The sequence below is a fragment of the Budorcas taxicolor genome, chromosome 20, assembly GCF_023091745.1.
Source record: "Budorcas taxicolor isolate Tak-1 chromosome 20, Takin1.1, whole genome shotgun sequence".
Lineage (NCBI taxonomy): Eukaryota > Metazoa > Chordata > Mammalia > Artiodactyla > Bovidae > Budorcas > Budorcas taxicolor.
This window is the reverse complement of record NC_068929.1, coordinates 31,591,425-31,615,442: the sequence shown is the minus strand read 5'-3', so window position 1 is coordinate 31,615,442 and position 24,018 is coordinate 31,591,425.

The following is a 24,018-nucleotide window of genomic DNA, read 5'->3' as shown; positions in this document are numbered from 1 at the left end:
GGAGATGACACCACCCTTATAGCAGAAAGTGAAGAAGAACTAAAGAGCCTCTTGATGAACGTGAAGAGGAGAGTGTGAAAGTTGGCTTAAAGCTCAACATTCAGAAAACTCAGATCATGGCATCCGGTCCCATCACTTCATGGCAAATAGGTGGGGAAACAGTGGAAAGAGTGTCAGACTTTATTTTTATGGGCTCCAAAATCACTGCAGATGGTGACTGCAATCATGAAATGATAAGATGCTTATTCCCTGGAAGGAAAGTTATGACCAACCTAGATAACATATTAAAAAGCAGAGACATTACTTTGCCAACAAAGGTCTATCTTGTTAAGGCTATGGTTTTTCCAGTGGTCATGTATGGATGTGAGAGTTGGACTATAAAGAAACTGAGCACTGAAGAATTGATACTTTGAACTGTGGTGTTGGAGAAGATTTTTGAGAGTCCCTTGGACTGCAAGGAGATCCAACCAGTCCATCCTAAAGGAGGTTAGTCCTGGGTGTTTATTGGAAGGATTGATGTTGAAGCTGAAACTCCAGTAGTTTGGTCACCTGATGCGAAGAGCTGACTCATTTGAAAAGACCCTGATGCTGGGAAAGATTGAAGGCAGGAGGAGAAGGGGATGACAGAGGATGAGATGGCTGGATGGCATCACTGACTCAATGGACATGAGTTTGAGTGATCTCCGGGAGTTGGTGATGGACAGGGAGGCCTGGCATGCTGTGGTTCATGGGGTTGTGAAGAGTCATACATGACTGAGAGACTGAACTGAACTGAAAAACCAAAATATTTAATTTTCATCAAGTTTGAAATACTTTTGTGTGTGTGTGTTAGTTGTTCAGTCGTGTCTGACTCTTTGTGACCCACGGACTGTAGCCTGCCAGGCCCCAGGCTCCTCTGTCCATGGAATTTTCCAGGCAGGAATACTGGAGTGGGTTGCCATTACGTTTCCATTGAAATACTTAAATTGATTAAAATGGACATAAATTCACTCTTACAATATTGACTTAAAATTCAATATCAAGTAATTGTAAAAGTAGTTTTCTAGTAGAAAAATGAAAGAATTTGTCTTTTATTGTCACTGATTCTTAACTCTGATTTAAAAATATGTATATTATTAAAAATTCCACAATGTTCTTTTTGAAGCTTATATTCTAGTTATTAGATTGGGTAACTGGCTGACTTATGTGGAAATACACGATAGACTGAAAATTGCTGCTGCTGCTGCTGCTAAGTCGCTTCAGTCCTGTCTGACTCTGTGCGACCCCATGGACGGCAGCCCACCAGGCTCCGCCATCCCTGGGATTCTCCAGGCAAGAACACTGGAGTTGGCTGCCATTTCCTTCTCCAATGCATGAAAGTGAAAAGTGAAAGGGAAGTCGTTCAGTTGTGTCCGATTCTTCATGACCGCATGGACTATAGCCTACCAGGCTCCTCCGTCCATGGGATTTTCCAAGCAAGAGTACTGGAGTGGGGTGCCATTGCCTTCTCCAAACTGAAAACTGCATGTCAGTAATTCCTGCAGTAAGCATCATGAAGTAAAAAAAGCCAAGGTCAATGAACAAAGATGGCCATATTTAACTAAAGAAAAAATGTAGAATTCATTTTCAGTAAGTTTAATAGGACGTGAGAGATAGGCATGAAATGACAATTTCAGAATTAAAATTCTGACAGGAAGATGAGTTGTTTACAATATTGTGAGGTCTCTCTTAAAAGTGTCATGGACAAATTCCTAAGGTAGTCCAGACGCAAGTAAGGAGTCTCAACGAGGAGCACATAAAATAATATTCAAATATATATATTTTTTGCCTTATATATTCTACAATTTGCACCTTTATAAATATATATTTATTTTTAAGTTAAAAGATTAAAAAAATATTATATAGCAATTACAGCTTGATAATTACTTAATTTACATAATCTTCATTTTTCTTTGGCTCTTCCAACCATGCTGTGAGGTTTTCCCACATTCCAGACAAGAAGCCTGGATCCATGATGGTGAATGAAAATACTGAAACAAAACCATTCATTTCAAGCACTGATTTACATGGCACATCTCATTTTTCTGGAATATAGTGCTGAAATCATATATTTAATAAATACTTCATGATGTATAGATAGAATGATTACTTTTAACCAAGATTCTTATCTCCTGTGAGATACTTACAATAGCATCTAAGAAAACAGAACAAACACCTCCTAATTTTCATGAGCTCTTGTGGCTTTTTTCAGCTTTCCAGGAGTTAAGCCTAACAAACCTCTTTTCAAGTACAAATAACTTTTCTTTCCTCAGAAGTCCCCTGCGTTGTCCCCACGCCACCCTGATCAATGTAGTACGAAGGGTAAATGGGTTTGTAATCAGCCACTAAGGATTTACTGAGAACCTGTTCTGAAAGACATAGAATTATGTGCAAAGTAGGGATGGATGGAGAGGGTGAGAAGAGGAAAAACTGGCTTTTCTCTTTAAAAAAAAAAAAAACATGTGTTGGAGTGTAGTTGATTTACAGTGTTGTGTTAGTTTCAGGTGTACAACAAACTGAATCAGTTATATGTATGTATAGATATCCACTCTTTTTAGATTCTTTTCCCATATAGACCATTACAGCATATTGAGTAGGGTTCCCTGTGCTATAATAGTACTAGTTATTTATTTTATATATGCGCTGCACTTAGTTGCTCAGTCATGTCTGACTCTTTGAGACCCCGTGGACTGTAGCCCATCAGGCTCCTCTGTCCATGGGGATTCTCCAGGCAAGAATACTGCAGTGGGTTGCCATGCCTTCCTCCAGGGGATCTTCCCAGCCCAGGGATCAAACCCAGGTCTCCTGCATTGCTGATGGATTTTTTACCATCTGAGCCACCAGGGAAGGCCCTGAATACTGGAGTGGGTAGTGTGTATATATCAATCCCTGTCTCCCAATTTATCCCTCCTTACCTCCTGGTAACCATAAGATTGTTTTCTACATCTGTGACTCTATTTCTGTTTTGTAAGTAAGTTCATTTGCACCAGTTTTTTAGATTCCACATATAAGTGATATCATAACTGTCTTTCTCTGTCCAACTTACTTTACACAGTATGACAATCTGTAGGCCCATCCATGTTGCTGCAAATGGTGATATTTTGTTCTTTTTTAATGACTGAATACTATTCTATTGTGCATATATACCACATCTTCTTTGTTACTATATGGATGGACATTTAATTTGCTTCCCTGTCTTGGCTATAGTAAATAGTGCTGTAACGAACATTGGGGTACATGTGTCTTTTTGAATTGTGTGTGGTTTTTCCTCTGGTATTGCCCATGAGTGGGATTACCAGGTCATATGGTACCTCTATTATTAGTTTTTTTGGAACCTCCATAGTGTTCTCCATAGTGGTTGTACCAGTTTACATTCCCACCAACAGTATAGAAGGGTGCCATTTTTTCCACACCTTCTCCAGCATGAATGCTTGCTTTTGTTTACACTGAACTGGCCATCTGACTTTGGGAAAATCACTTTTGCACCTGCCTCGGTTTCTCACCTGTGCAGTGAGTGTCTTTGACAGGTTAATTCTAAGATTCCTTCGAGCTCTGATGGTCTCTGCTTCTATTTACACAACATCTTTGTTTCCTGGAGGGGCATCCAGAGAAATACACTTGGAAGAGTGGTAATATTCTGAAATAAACAGTTTGTTAAACTTATTCCAAGGCAGAATACATTCTATTTTTTCCTCAATGGCTTTCTCATCTTTAGGTTTACATTTTCAAAATGACACCTTCTGAATAAATAGACTGGGGCAATAAAAGCAGCCATAATAGCAAACCAGTAAGGAGGCAATAAAGTGTGAATCCTGGTTCCCAGGATTAGAGCATTGTTGGAATATGTTCGTCGCCGTGTGGGATGCTAACAACTGTCCTGTTCACTGAGGGGCTGGGAAAGGCATGAATGGGGGAAAGGACATTGAAAAACTATCTACGTCTCAAAGTCTGTCTGGTTGAAAAAAACTACCATTTGGAAGAATTGTAGCTGTATCTGGTGTGATCCGGCAGACAAAATGGAGGTCAAGGAATTGCAGGCGGCCATTTCTGTCTCTTGGAGAAGGAAACAGCAGCCCACTCCAGTGTTCTTGTGTGGAGAATCCCATGGACAGAGGAGCCTGGCAGGTTACAGTCCAAGGGGTTGCAAAGAGTCAGACATGATTGAGTACACACACATTTCTGTCTCTGATTCTGTCCTTAATATAATGTGTGATGTTGAAGGAAGTGATCAACATTTATGTATCCATTTCTTCATAATGAAGTAGGTGAAGTAACTCTTACTATTTCCCTTGGTTGGAGTTTTAATAGGTTTTATAAACCTATTTAAAGGTTTTGGTTTCTTTATAGAGACAAACTCAACACAACTAATAAAAAGAACTGTATTCATTTTCCACTAGAAATGTTCATGAAATAAAATGAATGGTGTCATAGAGCAATTTGCTAAACTATATTTTATAAGTACAAATAGGAATTTTCCACCTCACATACAATTTAGTCTATCGAATCAGGATGAACATTAACCAAAGAGAACACAATACAGGAGCTGTAATTTAATGATCACATTAGACAGCCACCTCCCACATAGTAAGAGGTTATCATAATTATTTACATTTGGGTGTAGAAATAAGACAAAATGTGTCATCTTTTTGGTTGCTGCTTGCATTCAAAAAGGAAATGATCTTCTTGAGAAGAGTGCAGTCAGCCAAATGAATTAATTAAACCTCATCAAGTTTGATAGTAGAAACACTTTTATATCAAATAAAGAATTTCTCTAAGTCAAGACAAGAGGTTCTCTAGAGAAGGGAAAATCTTAAAAAGGCATTGAGAAGGGAAATCATGACTTTTTGACACCTCACCACAGCCACGTTTCCAATAGTTAGCTCACATAGTGAAGGAATCCACTGGAGAAATGCAGATTCTGAAGGTGCTACACCTTGTCTCCTGTTTGTCTTTCATCTTCAAATTCCCAGGAACTATATTTAGTGTGTGTAGTGCTCCCTGTGTAGTCAAAGCGATGGTTTTTCCAGAAGTTATGTATGGATGTGAGAGCTGGACCATAAAAGAGGCTGACTGGTGAAGAATTTTTGCTTTCAAACTGTGGTGTTGGAGAAGATTCTTGAGAGTCTATTGGACTGCAAGGAGATCAAACCAGTCCATCCTAAAGGAAATCAATCCTGAATATTCATTGGCTGGACTAATGTTGAAGCTGAAGCGCCAATATTTTGGCCACCCGATGCAAAGAGCTGACTCATTAGAAAAGACTCTGATGCTGGGAAAGATTGAATGCAGGAGAAGGGGATGACAGAGGACAAGATGGTTGGATGGCATCACCAACTTGATGGACATGAGTTTGAGCAAGCTCTGGGAGATGGTGAAGGACAGAGAAGCCTGGCGTGCTGCAGTCCATGGGGACTGAGGGTCAAAGAGTCAGACACAACTGAGTGACTGAGCAATAACTCCCTGGACCTAGAGGGATTGTTACTGAAAATGGATTACAACCAGTGAGGGTAAGCAATGACTTTTTGAGTTGCCTTTAAACAGGGAATGTTTCCTGACCAGCTGCTTTTGGATCATCAGTTTTCCATTTGAATAGAAAGCAGACTTAGGGATATAAAATGATCTTAGGCAGATGTACTTTTCCCAATCTTCTAATGAAGTCACCTTCCTCTATTCCTTTCTTCTTTTCCAAACTTTCCTAAGCATTGAATTGAATTAGAGTTGGAGAAAAGCCTTGCTTTGGCATATGTTCTCCCACTGAAGTGGTTTTAAGGGTAATGATATCATTCCTTGTCCATATATACGTTCTCACTAGTTTACTAGAGGGAAGTGAGGTCATGATCCCACAGCCTACGGGATCAGGATGAGACTTTCTAGTTCTATTTTCAAGAAAAGAAGTATAAAAAAGGCCAGGACCAAGACCAGTCAAATAAAATACAGAGAAGATTGGAGTATTGGAATGTGCTACAAACTGGAGTATTTCCAAAGAAACGTGGTTTTCAGAAATAAGGATATTTGGGCAACCAGGAGGACAGAGGAGGACGCTGGAAATATTTTACCAAAGAGAGAGCTTAGAGGTCATTTTTACTTACTTTGTATCTTTTCCAAGCTTATGCTCTGGAAAACTTTGTTTAACAGTCAATTTTTATTGCATCTTCTCTGAATACTTTGAATTTGGTTAAATTTAGCAATTTGAACTTACCTATCACCTTATGAAATGCTTTACTAGTAATATTGAAGAGCTGTGCCCCTTTGAAGGCTTATACCCAAGAATTGCCCTATTTGTATATGTATTCTTGTGAGGACCAATGAGAACATATTGTATAGCTTGGGAAACTCTACTTAATACGCTTTGGTGACCTGACAGGAAGGAAGTCCAAAAGGGAGGGAATACATATATACATATAGCTGATTCAGTTTACTGTACAGTGGAAACCAACACAACCTTGTAAAGCAACCTACTCCAAAAAGATCAACTTTAAAAAATTAAAATACAAAGAAGCTAATGGAGATGAAAAAACACAATTATACCCAATTTTATATGAACTATATGAGAGAAATAAAAATGTATCCAGAAATTCAACCAATATTTACTGAGTGCTGACAATATGTGAGCACACCTGCAGGTGCTGGGGAATACCTTAGAGAACAGTATATCTACCCCTGACCTCAAGGAGCTCATGTTCTACTGGGGAAGGTAATAGTCAATAAAACAAGCGTGGAAAAATATGTAGTGTGTCAGAAGATCATAAGTTTATGAAGGAAGATAAAACAGGAAGAAAGGGTCGAGAGTTTCCCAAGCAGGTAGAGGGGGTGGAGATGTGCCATTTCATCTGGGAAATTCAAAGAAGGCTTTCTGAGAATGTGTCATTTATGCCATACTTGAAGGAGTTTAGGGTAAATTTGTATGCAGCATTTAAAAGAAGCCTTTAGCTTTTAAATGATCTTATATGAACTCAACTGTCAATGCAACTTATCTGAATTTCATTTGATTCTTTACCTCTACCAATGTAGATTAACTCTCATGAAGTACATATTACAAAATATAGTTATTTTCTATTTTTCTACATCTTTTCTAAGAAAGACGGCAAATCTAAGCTCAAGAGTGATTTAACGTTCTTAAATATTTACAGTTGTCATCTCTTTATGAAAAGTTACCTCATGAGGAAAAATGCGATGTGTAGCAGACAGCACAAAGTGGAGAAGTAAGAAATTTGGGTTCTATTTGTGCAGTTTATACATCATCTATGAACCTGAATCGGAGAAGGCAATGGCACCCCACTCCAGTCCTCTTGCCTGGAAAATCCCATGGATGGAGGAGCCTGGTAGGCTGCAGTCCATGGGGTCACCAAGAGTCAGGCATGACTGTGCGACTTCACTTTCACTTTTCACTTTCATGCATTGGAGAAGGAAATGGCAACCCACTCCAATGTTCTTGCCTGGAGAATCCCAGGGACAGGGGAGCCTGGTGGGCTGCCGTCTATGGGGTTGCCCAGAGTCGGACACGACTGAAGCGACTTAGCAGCAGCAGCAGTATGAACCTGAATCTAGAGGTTTCACTTTACTTAGAGAATGAGCGCATTGGACTACTTCAGCATTTCCAAAGTGATGTTCCTCAGAGCACTAGTGCTGGAGACACTTTTGGGAAAAAGGAGACTTCGGGGAAAATTACATTTGGAAACACTACTTATCACATGGGCTTTAATTGGGGAGTTTGAAAGTAAACAAAGAATCTGGAGAAGTATTGACTATAAGGAACCCACTCAATGGTAAACTTCATTTAACTCCAAGTTTCCTAAACATTCTGGAACAGACCTGGAAGAAGCTGATATAAATCATAAATGATAATTTTCCTACAGTTGAGAATTTTTGTATTGGAGTATAATTGCTTTACGATGTGTTAGTTTCTGCTATACAATGAAGTGAATCTGCTGTATGTATGCATATATCCCCTCCCTCTGGAACTTCTTTCTCCAGCCTCTCTCTCACTCATCTAGGTCATCACAGAGCATGAAGCTGAGCTTCCTGCACCATACAGCAGATTCCCACTAGCCCTTGATTTTACAAGTGGTAGTTTATTTATGTGCAACGTTATTTACAATAGCCAGGTCACGGAAATAACCTAAGTGTCCATTAACAGATGAATGGATAAAGAAGATGTGGTGCCTATATACAATGAGGATACAATATCTACTCAGCCATAAAGAGGAATGGAGTTGGGTCAATTGTAAAGATGTGGATGGACCTAGAGTCTTTCATAAGGAGTAAAGTAAGTCAGAAAGAAAAAAGCAAATATATATTTATGCACATACATGGAATCTAAAAATCTAATACAGATGAACCTAGTGTCAATGCAAGAATAGAGACACAGTCATAGAGAACAAATGTGTGGACACATAGGGGGATGGGGAAGGTGGGATGAATTGTTTTGACATATATGCAATTTAGAAATTGTATAATTGTTCTTTTTTATGAAGTTATTTCATTTCTATCAATAAAGATAGGCTGAATTATACTGAGGTTAACAACCACTGTTAAGTCTTAAGAGAGTTAAAAAAATTTATTTCTTACTCAAAGGGCATGTCCCATGAAAACTGGCTCTAAACTCTACTCCATGTTTTTACTGAAGTTCAAACTGGGCTAAATTTTCACAACCTAGAACATCATAGTCACTATATTAGGAAAGAGAGCTCAGCATGACCAAATTTTAAGGTACAATGGGAAGTATGTTTTTAACGTGTGCTCGAGAAGAGTACAGGTATTTGGTAAAAGCATTAATGACTCCATGTTTACCTCTTGAAGCAATTTTATGCTTAAAGTAACTTTAGTGGATGGTGGCTTTTATGTTGTTTTGTGCCATGTTTTGTTGTATTCCAATAAAGAGCATTATATTTTATTCTGGCAGGCAGTATGAAGAGTTGACTCATTGGAACAGATCCTGATGCTTGGAAAGATTGGGAACAAGATGAGAAGGGGGTGACAGAGAATGAGCTAGTTGGATGGCATCACTGACAATGGACATGAGTTTGAGCTAACTCCAGGAGATAGGGAAGGACAGGGAAGCTTGGCATACTGCAGTTAATGAGGTCACAAAGAGTCAGACATGACTTAGCAACCAAGCAACAACAATGATTACTCACGAATGAATTTTATCCTTTTGAGGCTTATTTTCAAGTTCTTTTAAGATAGCTTTAGAGTTGCTTTTTCTTTTTTCTAGTGCCAATTTATCCCCACTTCTAAGGTATGACCCTTAAGTGGCCTCTATTGAATGTTCTGAGTATTTTCAGAGTAGAGAAGAGAAGTTCAGAGTAGAGAAGTCCACTCTGGCTAGTAGGAGTTTCACAATTCCTGGCCCTGTGTGGACTCTGAAAATTAATCACTTGTCTAGTTCTCCAGATATTTTTTTTTCCTTAGAAGCTGTTATTGCCTTCTTGGGATTTCATTCTTTCAATACACAGGTTGGTCTTCAAGATTCAAGAAGATGCCTCTGCATATTTTTGCTGAAACTTTTGCCACCTAATTCCCTCCTGCCAATTCTAGCTGCTGCTTCACTCAGGGAGGCCTCCAGACTCTGAGACCCCCTCATCATGCTTCACTTTCGAAATTTTTTCTGGTCAAAAAGCTTGGATAACTGTAGATCTCACTTTTTTGTTTCCTTTCTCTTAGAGATCAGTGTTGTGCTGTCTGTTGTTGAAAGTATGAGAGTATTTATTGCCAATATTTTGTCCAGTTTTCTAGTTGTTTATGGCAGAAGGTTAATTCAAAAGCCTGTACTCCCTTATGGGTAGAAACTCATGTCTCCTAAATCTAAATTTAGCTCTTGTTTTATAAACACTGTGTTTTTCAGCATGGCAGAGCACCATGTCTTAAAGGTCAACAAAATGGATTTCTTCTTTTTTTCCTGGGAGAACAGAAAGCTATAAACATGATAAACTCCAATACGATACTTCCAGTTTCCTGAAATTTAACTCTTGGAACCAGTAGGAAAAGCATATACTGACTAAGGTAATTGTCAAGCTATATAAACAAAGAGAATGATTTCTAAGGCAAGTAACTTATTTGTCTCTGAAGCATTAAGACATGGTAAAAATATTCCAGATCCTATAAATATTATACTGAAATCATGTAGAAATTAACCTACATTATCAAGGAAGTAGTGTGAAGCTAATCTAGAAAAATAGTACTACTTTTACTACATATGATATTTCATGGTAACTCAGTGGTTTCTTTTTACTTTGAAAGATTAGGCATTTCCTTGTACTTAATTATGACAGTAATGACCTAAGAAATTGTCACTGAAGGGCTGAAATCTATATGGCAGTTCTTGGAGCTGCCGCATCCTGGTGCTTATAAGAGTCTAGGCACATTGTAGGCTGCTTAGTAGATATGAAAGGATGCACTTATTGTGATATGGTACAGATCTTTTCTTAGAAGGCAGGTGTTACTCTTTGCTTCCCAGAGGTCCTCAGCTCTGAAAATGTCCACAGTGCAAAGCTGATTTTTAACAACATACAGATGGACTGATAGGCTTCTCACAAGAATTCTAGAGATAATAATAATAACGATAATAAAATAGTACAATGATGATATTATAATAAAATGAGAAGTGATGAATAGTATATTATTCATGGTACACTTCTTATGTACCATTCGTTAATTATATTGCACTTCTTACATGTACCTCATTAATCCTTTAACACCATGAGGTGGATATTGCTATCCCATTTTATAGTTGTGGAAACACAGATGGTAAGTATAAATAAGATGAACAGCTGATAGGTAGCTTGAGCATTGAGACAGAACTAGATCATATGGATGTACAACATGTAATAATACAGGTAAGTATGTTGTTGTTTAGTTGCTAAGGCATGTCTGACTCTTTTGACCCCATGGACTGTACCCCTCCAAGTTTCTCTGTCCATGGGATTTTCCAGGCAAGAATACTGGAATGGATTACCATTTCCTCCTTCAGGGCATCTTTCCCACCCAGGGATCAAATCTGCAGCTCCTGCCTTGGCAGGCAGATTCTTCACCACTGAGCCACCAGGGAAGTCCCATAGGTAAGTATACCTAACCACGAACATGGCAACCCAGCTAGTTAGTGGCTGTGTGAGAATCAGGTTGTGAATGCAGAGCCTGGCTCTGGGGCCCACAGATTCAACCACTGGCCTGTATTGGCTCTGTGTACATTGGACCAAGCATAGAGGAGCCTATAGACACTGAAAGTAAGGAAAATCCCTTTTAGAGTTAATTTATAAAACTAACAACAAACTGGTCATTGAAAAAGTATGAAAATCATCTGCAAAAGATTGCAAGCCAGCAATACTTGTCTGGCTGATTGGATGAGTTAACATATCCTTTAAGAAAGAAGAAATATCTGAATGGGAAGATGCTGGTAATGAATGAAAGCAGTAAAAACTAAATTCGGTAAGAGAAGTTCTTACCAAAATTCAAGCTGCTGCTTTCAGTGGTAGGAGTCACTTTCTATTGTGGAGGTGTATACATCAGACTTTCTATGTTTAAAACATTAAAAATGAAATCCTGTATGTCCTAGTCATGCACATTAAGCAACTTTCTCATTAAAATTTTTCTTTCATGTAGTTTGCTACTGTGGAATGAAGATACTGAATGGGGTTATAAGCAGTATCTCAATAGACATTAAATTTTTATTTCCTGCTTTAGATAAAATCTAAAAAACTTAGTCACTTTTAATCTTTACTATCCAAAACAATGAACTCTAGTAAATTGACAATGGAATTTCCAGTTCATCTTAGCAACGTAGAAATTCTGCCTTGAAAAACTGACTCTCCCTCCAGGAGTGATATTCATATCTTCCTCGATTTACAAGGGAGTTATCTCCCTATAAACTATACAAACCCATTTAAAGTTTGAAAATACACTGAGTTGAAAATGTATTTAATGCACTTAACCTAGTTAGCCTCACCTACCTTAAACGTGCTCAGAACATTTACATTAACTTTAGTTCAGTTCATTTGTTCAGTCGTGTGCAACTCTTTGCGACCCCATGAATCGCTGCATGCCATGCCTCCCTGTCCATCACCAACTCCTGGAGTTCACTCAGACTCACATCCATCGAGTCAGTGACACCATCCAGCCATCTCATCCTCAGTCGTCCCCTTCTCCTCCTGCCCCCAGTCCCTCCCAGCATCAGAGTCTTCTGCAATGAGTCAACTCTTCGCATGAGGTGGCCAAAGTACTGGAGTTTCAGCTTTAGCATCATTCCTTCCAAAGAAATCCCAGGACTGATCTCCAACAGAAAGGACTGGTTGGATCTCCTTGCAGTCCAAGGGACTCTCAAGAGTCTTCTCCAACACCACAGTTCAAAAGTATCAATTCTTCGGTGCTCAGTCTTCTTTACAGTCCAACTCTCACAGCCATATATGACCACAGGAAAAACCAAAGCCTTGACTAGACGGACCTTAGTCGGCAAAGTAATGTCTCTGCTTTTGAATATGCTATCGAGGTTGGTCATAACTTTTCTTCCAAGGAGTAAGCGTCTTTTAATTTCATGGCTGCAATCACCATCTGCAGTGATTTTGGAGCCCCCAAAAATAAAGTCTGGCACTGTTTCCACTGTTTCCCCATCTATTTCCCATGAAGTGATGGGACCAGATGCCATGATCTTCGTTTTCTGAGTGTTGAGCTTTAAGCCAACTTTTTTCACTCTCCTCTTTCACTTTCATCAAGAGGCTTTTTAGTTCCTCTTCACTTTCTGCCATAAGGGTGGTGTCATCTGCATATCTGAGGTTATTGATATTTCTCCCAGTAATCTTGATTCCAGCTTGTGTTTCTTCCAGTCCAGCCTTTCTCATGATGTACTCTGCATAGAAGTTAAATAAGCAGGGTGACAATATACAGCCTTGACGTCCTCCTTTTCCTATTTGGAACCAGTCTGTTGTTCCATGTCCAGTTCTAACTGTTGCTTCCTGACCTGCATACAGATTTCTCAAGAGGCAGGTCAGGTGGTCTGGTATTCCCATCGCTTTCAGAATTTTCCACAGTTTATTGTGATCCACACAGTCAAAGGTTTTGGCATAGTCAATAAAGCAGAAATAGATGTTTTTCTGGAACTCTCTTGCTTTTTCCATGATCCAGCAGATGTTGGCAGTTTGATCTCTGGTTCCTCTGCCTTTTCTAAAACCAGCTTGAACATCAGGAAGTTCACAGTTCACATATTGCTGAAGCCTGGCTTGGAGAATTTTGAGCATTACTTTACTAGCATGTGAGATGAGTGCAATTGTGCGGTAGTTTGAGCATTCTTTGGCATTGCCTTTCTTTGGAATTGGAATGAAAACTGACCTTTTCCAGTCCTGTGGTCACTGCTGAGTTTTCCAAATTTGTTGGCATATTGAGTGCAGCACTTTCACAGCATCATCTCTCAGGATTTGAAATAGCTCAACTGAAATTCCATCACCTCCACTAGCTTTGTTCGTAGTGATGCTTTCTAAGGCCCACTTGACTTCACATTCCAGGATGTCTGGCTCTAGGTGAGTGATCACACCATTGTGATTATCTGGGTCATGAAGATTTTTTTGTACAGTTCTTCTGTGTATACTTGCCCCCTCTTAATATCTTCTGCTTCTATTAGGTCCATACCATTTCTGTCCTTTATCAAGCCCATCTTTGCATGAAATGTTCCCTTGATAGCTCTAATTTTCTTGAAGAGATCTCTAGTCTTTCCCATTCTGTTCTTTTCCTCTATTTCTTTGCATTGATAGCTGAAGAAGGCTTTCTCATCTCTTCTTGCTATTCTTTGGAACTCTGCATTCAGATGCTTATATCTTTCCTTTTCTCCTTTGTTTTTCACCTCTCTTCTTTTCACAGCTATTTGTAAGGCCTCCCCAGACAGCCATTTTGCTTTTTTGCATTTCTTTTAACTTATAGTTGGGCAAAACCATCTAACGAAAAGCCTATCTGATCATAAAGCGCTGAATATCTCATGTAACTTATCGAATACTGTACTAAAAGGAAAAGAAAAAAGAGAAATGGCTGTCTGGGTACAGAACGGTTCTAAGTGTATCAGCTGTTTACCCTAGTGATCATGTTGCTGACTGGAAGCCGCCCCTGGCCAGCATCATGGGACAGTATTGTATTATATAACCCTAGCCTGGGAAAAATTCAAAATTCACACTATGCTTTCTACAGAATGTGTATTGGTTTTGCACCATCACAAAATCAAAAAATTGTAAGTCAGGGAGCATTCATGTTCAATAAATTACACAGTACTGAACACTCTATTATAAACAGGCTTTGTATTGAATGATTTTGCCCAACTGTAGCCAGTGTAAATCTGAGCCTATTGAATGTAGATCGGGCACAGTTATGTTGTTTGGCTGCTGTTATTTATTTTCTCAGACATGTCTGACTCTTTTGTGACCCTGTGCACTGTAGCCTGCCAGCCTTCTCTGTCCATGGGATTTCCCAGGCAAGAATACTGAGTAGATTGCCATTTCCTTCTCCAGAGGATCTTCCCAACTCAGAGACTGTATTCATGTCTCCTGTATTGCAGGCATATTATTTACCACTGAACCACCTGGGAAGCCCATGTTGTTTGCTAGATTAGGTGTATTAAGTGCATTTTCAACTTATGATGTTCTCAACTGACACAAGTTTATCAGCATGTAACCCCCTTGTAAGTTGATAAAGATCTGTACTGGCTTAAACTGCAAATTATTCTTTTAGTTCTGTCCTCCCTACAGTTGTGGCCAAAGAGAAAATGATTATTATTTCATTTTCTGTCTGTGAAGTCATACAGTTTTGAAGATTTGCATGGCTATTCAGAAATAGAATCATATGATTAACATTGATGGAACATTCGTCATGAGCCAAACACCATCCTAAAATCATCCCATTCTTTATCTTACTGAAGCCCTGTGATGTAGGTCTTATTATCAGTCTCATTTGTGCAGAAGAGAAAAATGAGGCAGAGTGACCTGAGGTCACAGAGCTAGTCGGTAGACCTGAACTCTGGTTACCTCCAAAGCCTGGGTATGTTCTCCTACACTTTGCTACACCATCTTCTAAAGTAACATTCTCTAAGACTACAGATAGTATAGAATTTAAATCTAAACATATAGCTAATATATTAATTTTTTTTCTTTCTAATCTTAATTTTTTTTGCCATTGGTACACATGATACTACATTTGCCTAATACCACTAGGTTTGCAAATGGTAAAAAACAGTATCTCTTATGCTGTGTTATTAAAAATGTAGCAACAATAAATTCCACTTCCATACATTATAGTGAGATCAAGAGCGCCATTCAGTGTTGGAAGTTCAGTGGTGGTCTACCTCTATTCTATTTCTCTACACATATTGTGATGAATTATGAATTATTTTCCTTTTACTTTATTTTTTCTTGTGATTTGATTTGTGGGAAAGAGTAAAAGGGTTAAAGTTCCCAGGCTCAAAGTAGAATTTACCAGAAACAAGGATATGTGTAATAATTTCTAAATTGTATTTACGGACACCATTTTATTCTATTGATTGGAAACTGTACTCAGCAAAGGGAATCATACAAAGGAGATAAGAGAGAATGAGAAATTGAAACAGAGCACTGATGGAAGTTTCCTAACAGCAAAAAATGAGAAGGCTGTGCTATCCCAGGGGAAGCGGGGGTGGACCTGATGCCTGAGACAGTGAATGCTGTGATGGAGTCAACTGCAGTGAATCCCGTAATTACTAAATTAGACTGTTCCATTTCTGGATAATGCATACTGCATTTTGATCTTGATTTAAAATCCAATTAGTTCAGGATCATCATTCCTGTTAGTTCTAGCTTCTCTCCCATGGCTTTGCGAGTAGAGCAATAGATAAGTATTTTTATGTTTGTTCTTTGTAGGGCGTCTTTGAAGACATGACTTTTTAAATCTATGGCAACAGGTGTCCCCCCTCCTACTCTCACATATTTTACTGATTACTCTCTCAGTGTATCCTCAAATTCTCTCAAGTCCTAGGAACCAATGAAATGCTACATTGACACACATTTGGCTTTTCCAGTAAATAATGACACACATGACCCTCTTGTCTTTGAAATGACTGCTTCTTTTTAAAATTTGTATGCTTTCCTTTGTATGTAGAGAGACTGCCTTTATGGATTCTTGACTCTTTATGGATTCTGTTCTTCATTCTCTTATTTACTGAAATCATTAGGCAAGTCTTACTCATATTGTGAAAGAATGAACCTTCAAAGGAAAAGAACAGATTTTAGATTTGTCAAATGTGAGGATGAAAACTTCTGGGAAATGAGCATTGTTTTCTGGTGAGAAGGAAAAGGGAACTTCAGGCAGCCCATTGAAGTGACTTCAGTTTGTTCACTTGACTACATCAGTAACTAATTGAGGAGAGTATGAAATAGCCTCCATGGAAAGACTTTAGGATTTACATATTAGAAAATATTAATCTGTGGCTCATGGTTATGAAATTATTCTGCTTGTAGTTTTGCTTTTTCTTGTTAAATACACTTTAAAAACTTCCACAGTGGTGGTATAGTATATATTATAAAAGTATGTTCTTCATAGTGAAGCATGGAGTTACACTATACAATAATTTTATACCCCAAGAAGGAAAACAGGCACTTTCTTTCCTCCATGGTCTTGCTGAAGAAAATGTGAAACATTGGTTGAGAGCTACTTGTTAATTCATGCTAGGGAACTACGTAAATTACTTAATTTTTAAAATTACAATGTAAACAAAACCAATGCCATAAAGGAGCTCAAGGGCCCTACATCAGTATAATATTTTGTTCATTTACTTTGACAAGTGTGGTTCATATACTCAAGTGTTACTTAGGATTATATTATTAGAATTAACATAGTGCATTTCATCAAAATAATGAAATTTTAGTATATAATAACTTACAGAGAAAGTGTATCCCATTTTTCTGATATGTATTATTTTAAACAATTTATATGCATTTGTGGGTGCGTAAATGTTATCCCATCTGTCCCTCTCACTCTATTTCCCCCCTCTCTCTTTCCTTCTCTATTTTTACTTTCTCTCTCAAGCACAGAGGATGAACTGTAAATTTAACAATTCTGCTGCCTTTTTATATGCTCATAGATTATGATTATTATTAAAAATGATTGTGTGGTTGATAATTCATATACTTCTGTGTGCTTAGTGTGCATTAGTCATATTTTCAAAAGCATTACTGTATCTTTGCTTGTGTAGCAGATATAATATTGTGACTGATTAAAAAACAGTATAACATCTATTAAAATTACTAGCCTCATAAATTAAAAGTCTAGTATTATGATTATACATCAACCAAGAAATGGAGAGATGATAGATATTGAAGAAGGAAGAAAGAGATGTAAGCATTCATTATTTTTAAAATTCCATTTTTATCAAGCTTGTACTAGATAAAATTGATTAATTTTGCTTCTAGTTTTAATTGTTTAAATTAATTTTGTATACCTTAAGAAAAAAAGTATAGAAAACATAGAGTATAACAAAAGGATAGAATAACAAAAATTGTATCCTAGTTACCAGAATGTTAGAATAGACAGAATAAACATAAAAGCAATTACAAATGACCTGGAAGCAATTATAAACAATCTGTATCTCTATAGAGAGCAATGCAGTTTTACATGTATCTATGGTGGCTCAGATGGTAAAGAATCTGCCTGCAATGACGGAGACGCAAGTTTGATTCCTCGGTTGGAAAGATCCCCTGGAGAACTGAATGGCTACCCACTCCAGCACTCTTGCCTGGAGAATTCCATGGACAGAAGATCTTAGAAGGCATTAGTCCATGGGGTGGCAAAGAGTTGGACATGAATGAGTGACTAACACTTTTCACTTTTCAGTAATGGCATGGCATATCACAGTATTTATTTTAGAGAAAAACCATAAAAATTATATCAGTAATAATTCTTTTTTGTGAATTGATTTTGCTTATATCCTAATTAAATTAAATATTACCAATTTTAAAAATTCTACTTTAATTTATTAACTGAAAATTAATGTAAAAGTGTCCCACAAATTAAGTTGTGAAATTCAACTAAACTGTCACTTTTAAATAAGACTATTTAATACATTATTTCTTTGTGGGGTGTGCTGATATTAAAATTTTTAATGAATTTTTTGTGTCTATAGTTGAATTAATCTAATTGATTTAGGCATTGAAGACAGGAGCAAGTTGATATGAGTGGAACCTCATACCATGAACTTCCCTTGAGGACCAAGAGGAAAACTCCAAAACTCATGCTGCAAGGAAAGAGGGTCAGGAATATTATTTAAGCCACAAAATATACTAATATCTTATTTAAATATTTCCTAGAGACTTCCCTGGTGGGTCAGATGGTAAAGCGTCTGCCTACAATGTGGGAGACCTGGGTTCGATCCCTGGGTTGGAAAGATCCTCTGGAGAAGGAAATGGCAACCCACTCCAGTACTCTTGCCTGGAAAATCCCATGGATGGAGGAACCTGGTAGGCTACAATCTATGGGGTCACAAAGAGTTGGACACGACTGAGTGACTTCACCTCACCTTCATGTATTAGGAAGAATATTATCAAAATCAATTTATCCAAGTAATTACAAGGCTACCAAATTTCCAGTTGAATTTTGAACTTAAAAAATGAAATTAAATATCACAATATAGTGTAGTTACTAAAAATAAAAATTTATTTTTGTCCTCCAAAACTTACAGAAGCAACCAAGCTATTTTTATTATTAGAGATGTTAAGATCACAGAAGAAGCGCAATATCAAGAAGTTTAATTTTAAGCAGTTCTTCTATCTGCAAAAGTACCGTAATTAACAAAAGACTTACTAACTCAAATACTGTAACATGTCATACTGCTGTTTTAAATAATATTGAAAAGCTATGGATTGAGTTCATGAAGCTATGCTGTAATATCTTCCATAAACTGAATTGTTGGTTAGTTGCTGTCATGTCTGACTCTTTTGTGATCCCATGGACATTACGTAGCCCACCAGGCTCCTCTGTTCATGTGATTTCCCAGGCAAAAATACAGAAGTGGATTGCCATTTCCTTCTCCAGGTTACTTTCTGACCCAGGGATTGAACCCACATCTTTTGCATTTGACAGGTGGATTCTTTACCACTGAGCCACCTGTAAAGCCCATAAATTGAACAGTTACAGTTTTTAATAAATGTATAATTAATGTAATTTTCTATTACTTTATTTTCTTTTAGGGATTAGGAATGGGTGCATACTTTAAAATTATTTTTAACAGTTTTAAAAGAAAATATCCCTTATATGGCAAATAAAGTGAAGATATGTATGTTTCTCTTATGATTACTTATTAAGTCCTTTATCTCTCCTTTGTAAGGGATAGCTGGGATATCTCTCAGATCCCTTACTGAGATTCTTTAGTTCTGAAGACAGAGAAGCAGATTTCATTCATTACCAGCCTATCTCTACTCTATTAAGAAGCAAATGAGTAGATGCTTCTAGGTTACTTTATCCATAACGAATGCATGAATATTGCCTGTTTCTCCCAGAGAGTCACAAAGATAGGAGATGGCTTTGAAAAGAAAAGTGCTAGTCTCTGGGGATCAGAATCCTTGTACCTGTCAGAAAGTTGAATATGTCTCAGCTGACAGCAGCTGTTCATTTAGACTTTCAAAATGAAAACCCTTCTGATGGATTAAAAAAAAAAAAAACTATACACACACACACATATTGCAAAATGTCAAGGGTGTGTGCAAATCAAAGACATATATATGGCTTGCTTTAGCAAAAATGGAGAAATAGTTATGAAAAAAATTAGATTTCAGCATGTTATTTCAGTTACATTAGTCTGGCCAAACTCAATATTCCCATATCAGTTTTGACTGAAAGTATTAGTCGCTCAGTCATGTCAGACTCTTTGAGACCCCCATGGACTATAGCCCACCAGGTTACTCTGTCCATGGAATTCTCCAGGCATCAATACTGGAGCAGGTTGCCATTCCCCACTCCAAGGGATCTTCCTGACCTAGGGATTGAACGTGGGTCTCTGGCATTGCAGGCATTTCCTTACTGTCTGAGCCTCCAGGGTTTTGACTGAGGCCATACCCTTACTCTGGAAGATGTGAAGGGTGTGAACAGATAGCAACTCCTGGATAAGTGGAATAAGAGGCAAGGTCTTGGGTGATTTTAAAATACAATGGGGGTGATAATTATCTAATATAATATGTTTTAAAATCATAACATGATTTGGAGAGTCCACCAAGATCCATGAAGTTAACTAGGGCTAGTTTCTGTTCTGTTAAGAGCCACTTAATTCCCCTCCATCAGTTATGTAAATGTAGGTTTAATGTAAGTTGCCCTTGTCCTTCCAAAAGGGTGAGAAGACATTTTATTTTTGTAGTTTCTGCAGTTTAGTAATATGGCTTATCACTTTAATTTTCAGAACTGTAGTGTGGGAGTGGGATTAGTTGAGGCTTATGGGAAAGAAGGAACTGAAATAAGACATTGACCATCCCAAGATTCAAAGTTAGGACAATGTGTTTGGGTACCCAGTGTGGTCCTGGCTAAGCTCTGCTGGCAGCAAAAGGCTACACAGGGTTAAAAGGTGCTCTCTGCCAGAGGGTTGAGGAGTCAAGTTCAATACACAACCATATGCATTTGTGAATAATGCTGATTTCTGTCGCAGGGCACACTCAGCAGAACCACTATGGTGTGATACATACATTGAAGAACAATGAATATCAGGAATGAAGAGAATTATAACATTACAGCTCATATTTGCAGCACATCAGCAACTGAAGGTGTAAGGTGTAAGCACATCATTGCAGTGGTGAGACCACAGGTAAATTAATCCTTTATTGTTCAATTTTCATTTTTTAAAGAAGATTTTCTTTCCTACAGAAAAGATCTTCTTTCTTATAGGGTAGATATAAGTGATTGATGATATATATCAAGTGGCTAGCATAGTGCTTGGCACTTATGTGCTCTCTAAACAGTTTCTAGAAATAAGCACTAATTATTATTGTATATTATATATAAGCCACATATTGAGATGAAAAGTACCTATTACATAGAAAGAAGTCTTGGGTTCAGGCTCTAAGTGAATCTAGGCAATGCCTTACAGTTTCATAGAACAAAGAAAAAATGCACATTTTTTAAAACGGCACATCCTCATCTGTGATATTAGAGAAACAGTAGTCCCTGTCCTCCTTACTTTACACACTTTCTATGAGTATGAAATGCAGTGGTATTTCTGTGAGCCCCATGTAAATGGCAACAAATTATGTACATGTTTACTATTACCTCTGTCACTGTCAAGAGGTGGTACTGAACTAGGGTCCACAGGAACACACGTGTGGGCAGAGGTGAAAGCCTAGTGGCTTTACCTACAACAAATGAAGGGGAGGTTCTAAAGATCCTCATATGCAAACAAGGTCAAATGGAATTACGTGACAAAGAAAGGATGGGACTTTTTCAGACAGCTTTAAGTGATGGTATCTAAATCAATTAATTTGTATTTACTAAACACTTGAGTGAATTAAATCTATTTATTAAACACATAATAAAACTGACACAAGGTAATAAGTTTTATGGGGGTAGAGGTTGGGCCAGTCTTTGCTTACCATTGTCTCCCAGTGTCTAGCTTTAAGTAAATGAATACCACTGTGTTTGCTGTTGAGATATACTGAAAAGCAGGACATAGTCCCTCCCTACCTATCTCTCTTCCTCAAACATTTATTGAGAAGTTATCATATGATAGGCACTCTGCAGACTGGGGAAGCAAGCAAACAAGAACTAGACCATTGGACTGACAAGCTAACAGCCCAGAGAGAGATTTACATGTAGAAAGATGAGATGAATATGATACAATGTGACAAGTGATATAACAAAGCAAGAACAAGTGCTGTGGGAGACCCAGGGGTAGAACACTTCTCTCTGCCCAGATCAGACTAGTTCCTTCTACATAAAACATCTGGAGAACAACACAAGGCTGTGTATACTCAAGTGATGGAATAGATATTTCAGGAAGGCAGAGATTAGAAGCCTATTTCCATTATGGAACTAAGAATATACTATATAGTATCAGTAGCTATTAGAAAAAGTCATGTCACAACTGGCCTATGGACCAATGGAAAAATAAATGTGAAACCTCTCTAAGGAAATCCTTTGCTGAGTTAGTGTTATTGAGGTCAGACACCTGATTGCAAGTTGGAGCGCCACTGTCCTCCAAATTAGAGAGAGTCTGGAACAAACCTTTCCAATCATAGCAACAGTTCCAATCACTCACATGTTGATAGTACATTTACAGTTTTAAAGCTTTGGTAATATAACTCCATGCCAAGAAAATGGAAAAACAAGATCTATGTGTCCCTTAAATAGTCCCAGCTGGCTGACTCCTAGAGACCTTCAATCAGGTTAGGAGATTTTGGCTCCTTTTCCAACAGACGAGACAGCTACAGACTTAAAGCTCCTGACTCAGCCTTCCTGTCTGTCTCTACCCTATCTTCATGCTCCTTGACTTTAGTACCTCCACTTGCTTGAATTTTTCCTCTCCATGTCCTCATCCTCTTAGCTGCCTACTCCCTTGCCCTAAATTATACACCACCATCAAAACTTCCACACAACTTTAATCTGCGTTTTGGACAGCTTCTTTGAAAAGTGGACATCGTCTTTGATGACCTCCACACTTCAGTCTTTGCGCTATCTATTTAAGCCATCATCAAGTCCCATTGAGTGGTGTTAACAATATATCTGCATTCATTCATCCTTTCCTCTCCTTGCATCACCTTAGACTAAACCATCATCAATCACTTGGATACTATTAAGCTTGTCAGTTCAGTTCAGTTCAGTAGCTCAGTCACGTCCGACTCTTTGCGACCCCATGAATCGCAGCACACCAGGCCTCCCTGTTCATCACCATCTCCCAGAGTTCACTCAAACTCATGTCCGTCGCGTCTGTGATGCCATCCAGCCATCTCATCCTCGGTCTTCCCCTTCTCCTCCTGCCCCCAATCCCTCCCATCATCAGAGTCTTTTCCAATGAATCAACTCTTCGCATGAGGTGGCCAAAGTACTGGAGCTTCAGCTTTAGCATCATTCCTTCCAAAGAAATCCCAGGGCTGATCTCCTTCAGAATGGACTGGTTGGATCTCCTTGCAGTCCAAGGGACTCTCAAGAGTCTTCTCCAACACCACAGTTCAAAAGCATCAATTCTTCGGTGCTCAGCTTTCTTCACAGTCCAACTCTCACATCCATACATGACCACCGGAAAAACCAGAGCCTTGACTAGATGGACCTTAGTTGGCAAAGTAATGTCTCTGCTTTTGAATATACTATCGAGGTTGGTCATAATTTTCTTCCAAGGAGTAAGCGTCTTTTAATTTCATGGCTGCAATCACCATCTGCAGTGATTTTGGAGCCCCCCAAAATAAAGTCTGACACTGTTTCCACTGTTTCCCCATCTATTTCCCATGAAGTAATGGGACCAGATGCCATGATCTTCGTTTTCTGAATGTTGAGCTTTAAGCCAACTTTTTCACTCTCCTCTTTCACTTTCATCAAGAGGCTTTTGCTTAATACACCAGTAACAGTTCTAATAAAAATACTAGCATGGTTAAACAGACATATTAAATTTCCTATTAAAAAAGGATTAGAGTAAATATAAGATTTATTTTACCTTAAAAGGAGGAATGTAGCTTACATGGAAATGTAAATAAAGCTTAAAGTACCTGATTTACAGAGATAAATGCAATACTCTGTATGAACTAACAATGTCTACACCACACTGACATCATTTCCCATTTCCTGTTTATGATCACGTATGAGCTAGCTGATATTACAAAAACATGTTCAGAGCAAACAATACTTCTAACTCTCTAAAAGTCTACATTCTATAAAAGTAAATCTTACATTTGTAGGAAAATTTTTAATCATTTGGATTATTAATATGAATGAACTCATGTATTACGTAAAGTCAGATCATCTGAATTTTAGTATGTGTTGTGCCCTTTAAAGCCACAAGAACTTTAACTAGTCACTTGGCTAGGTGATGACTTCTAT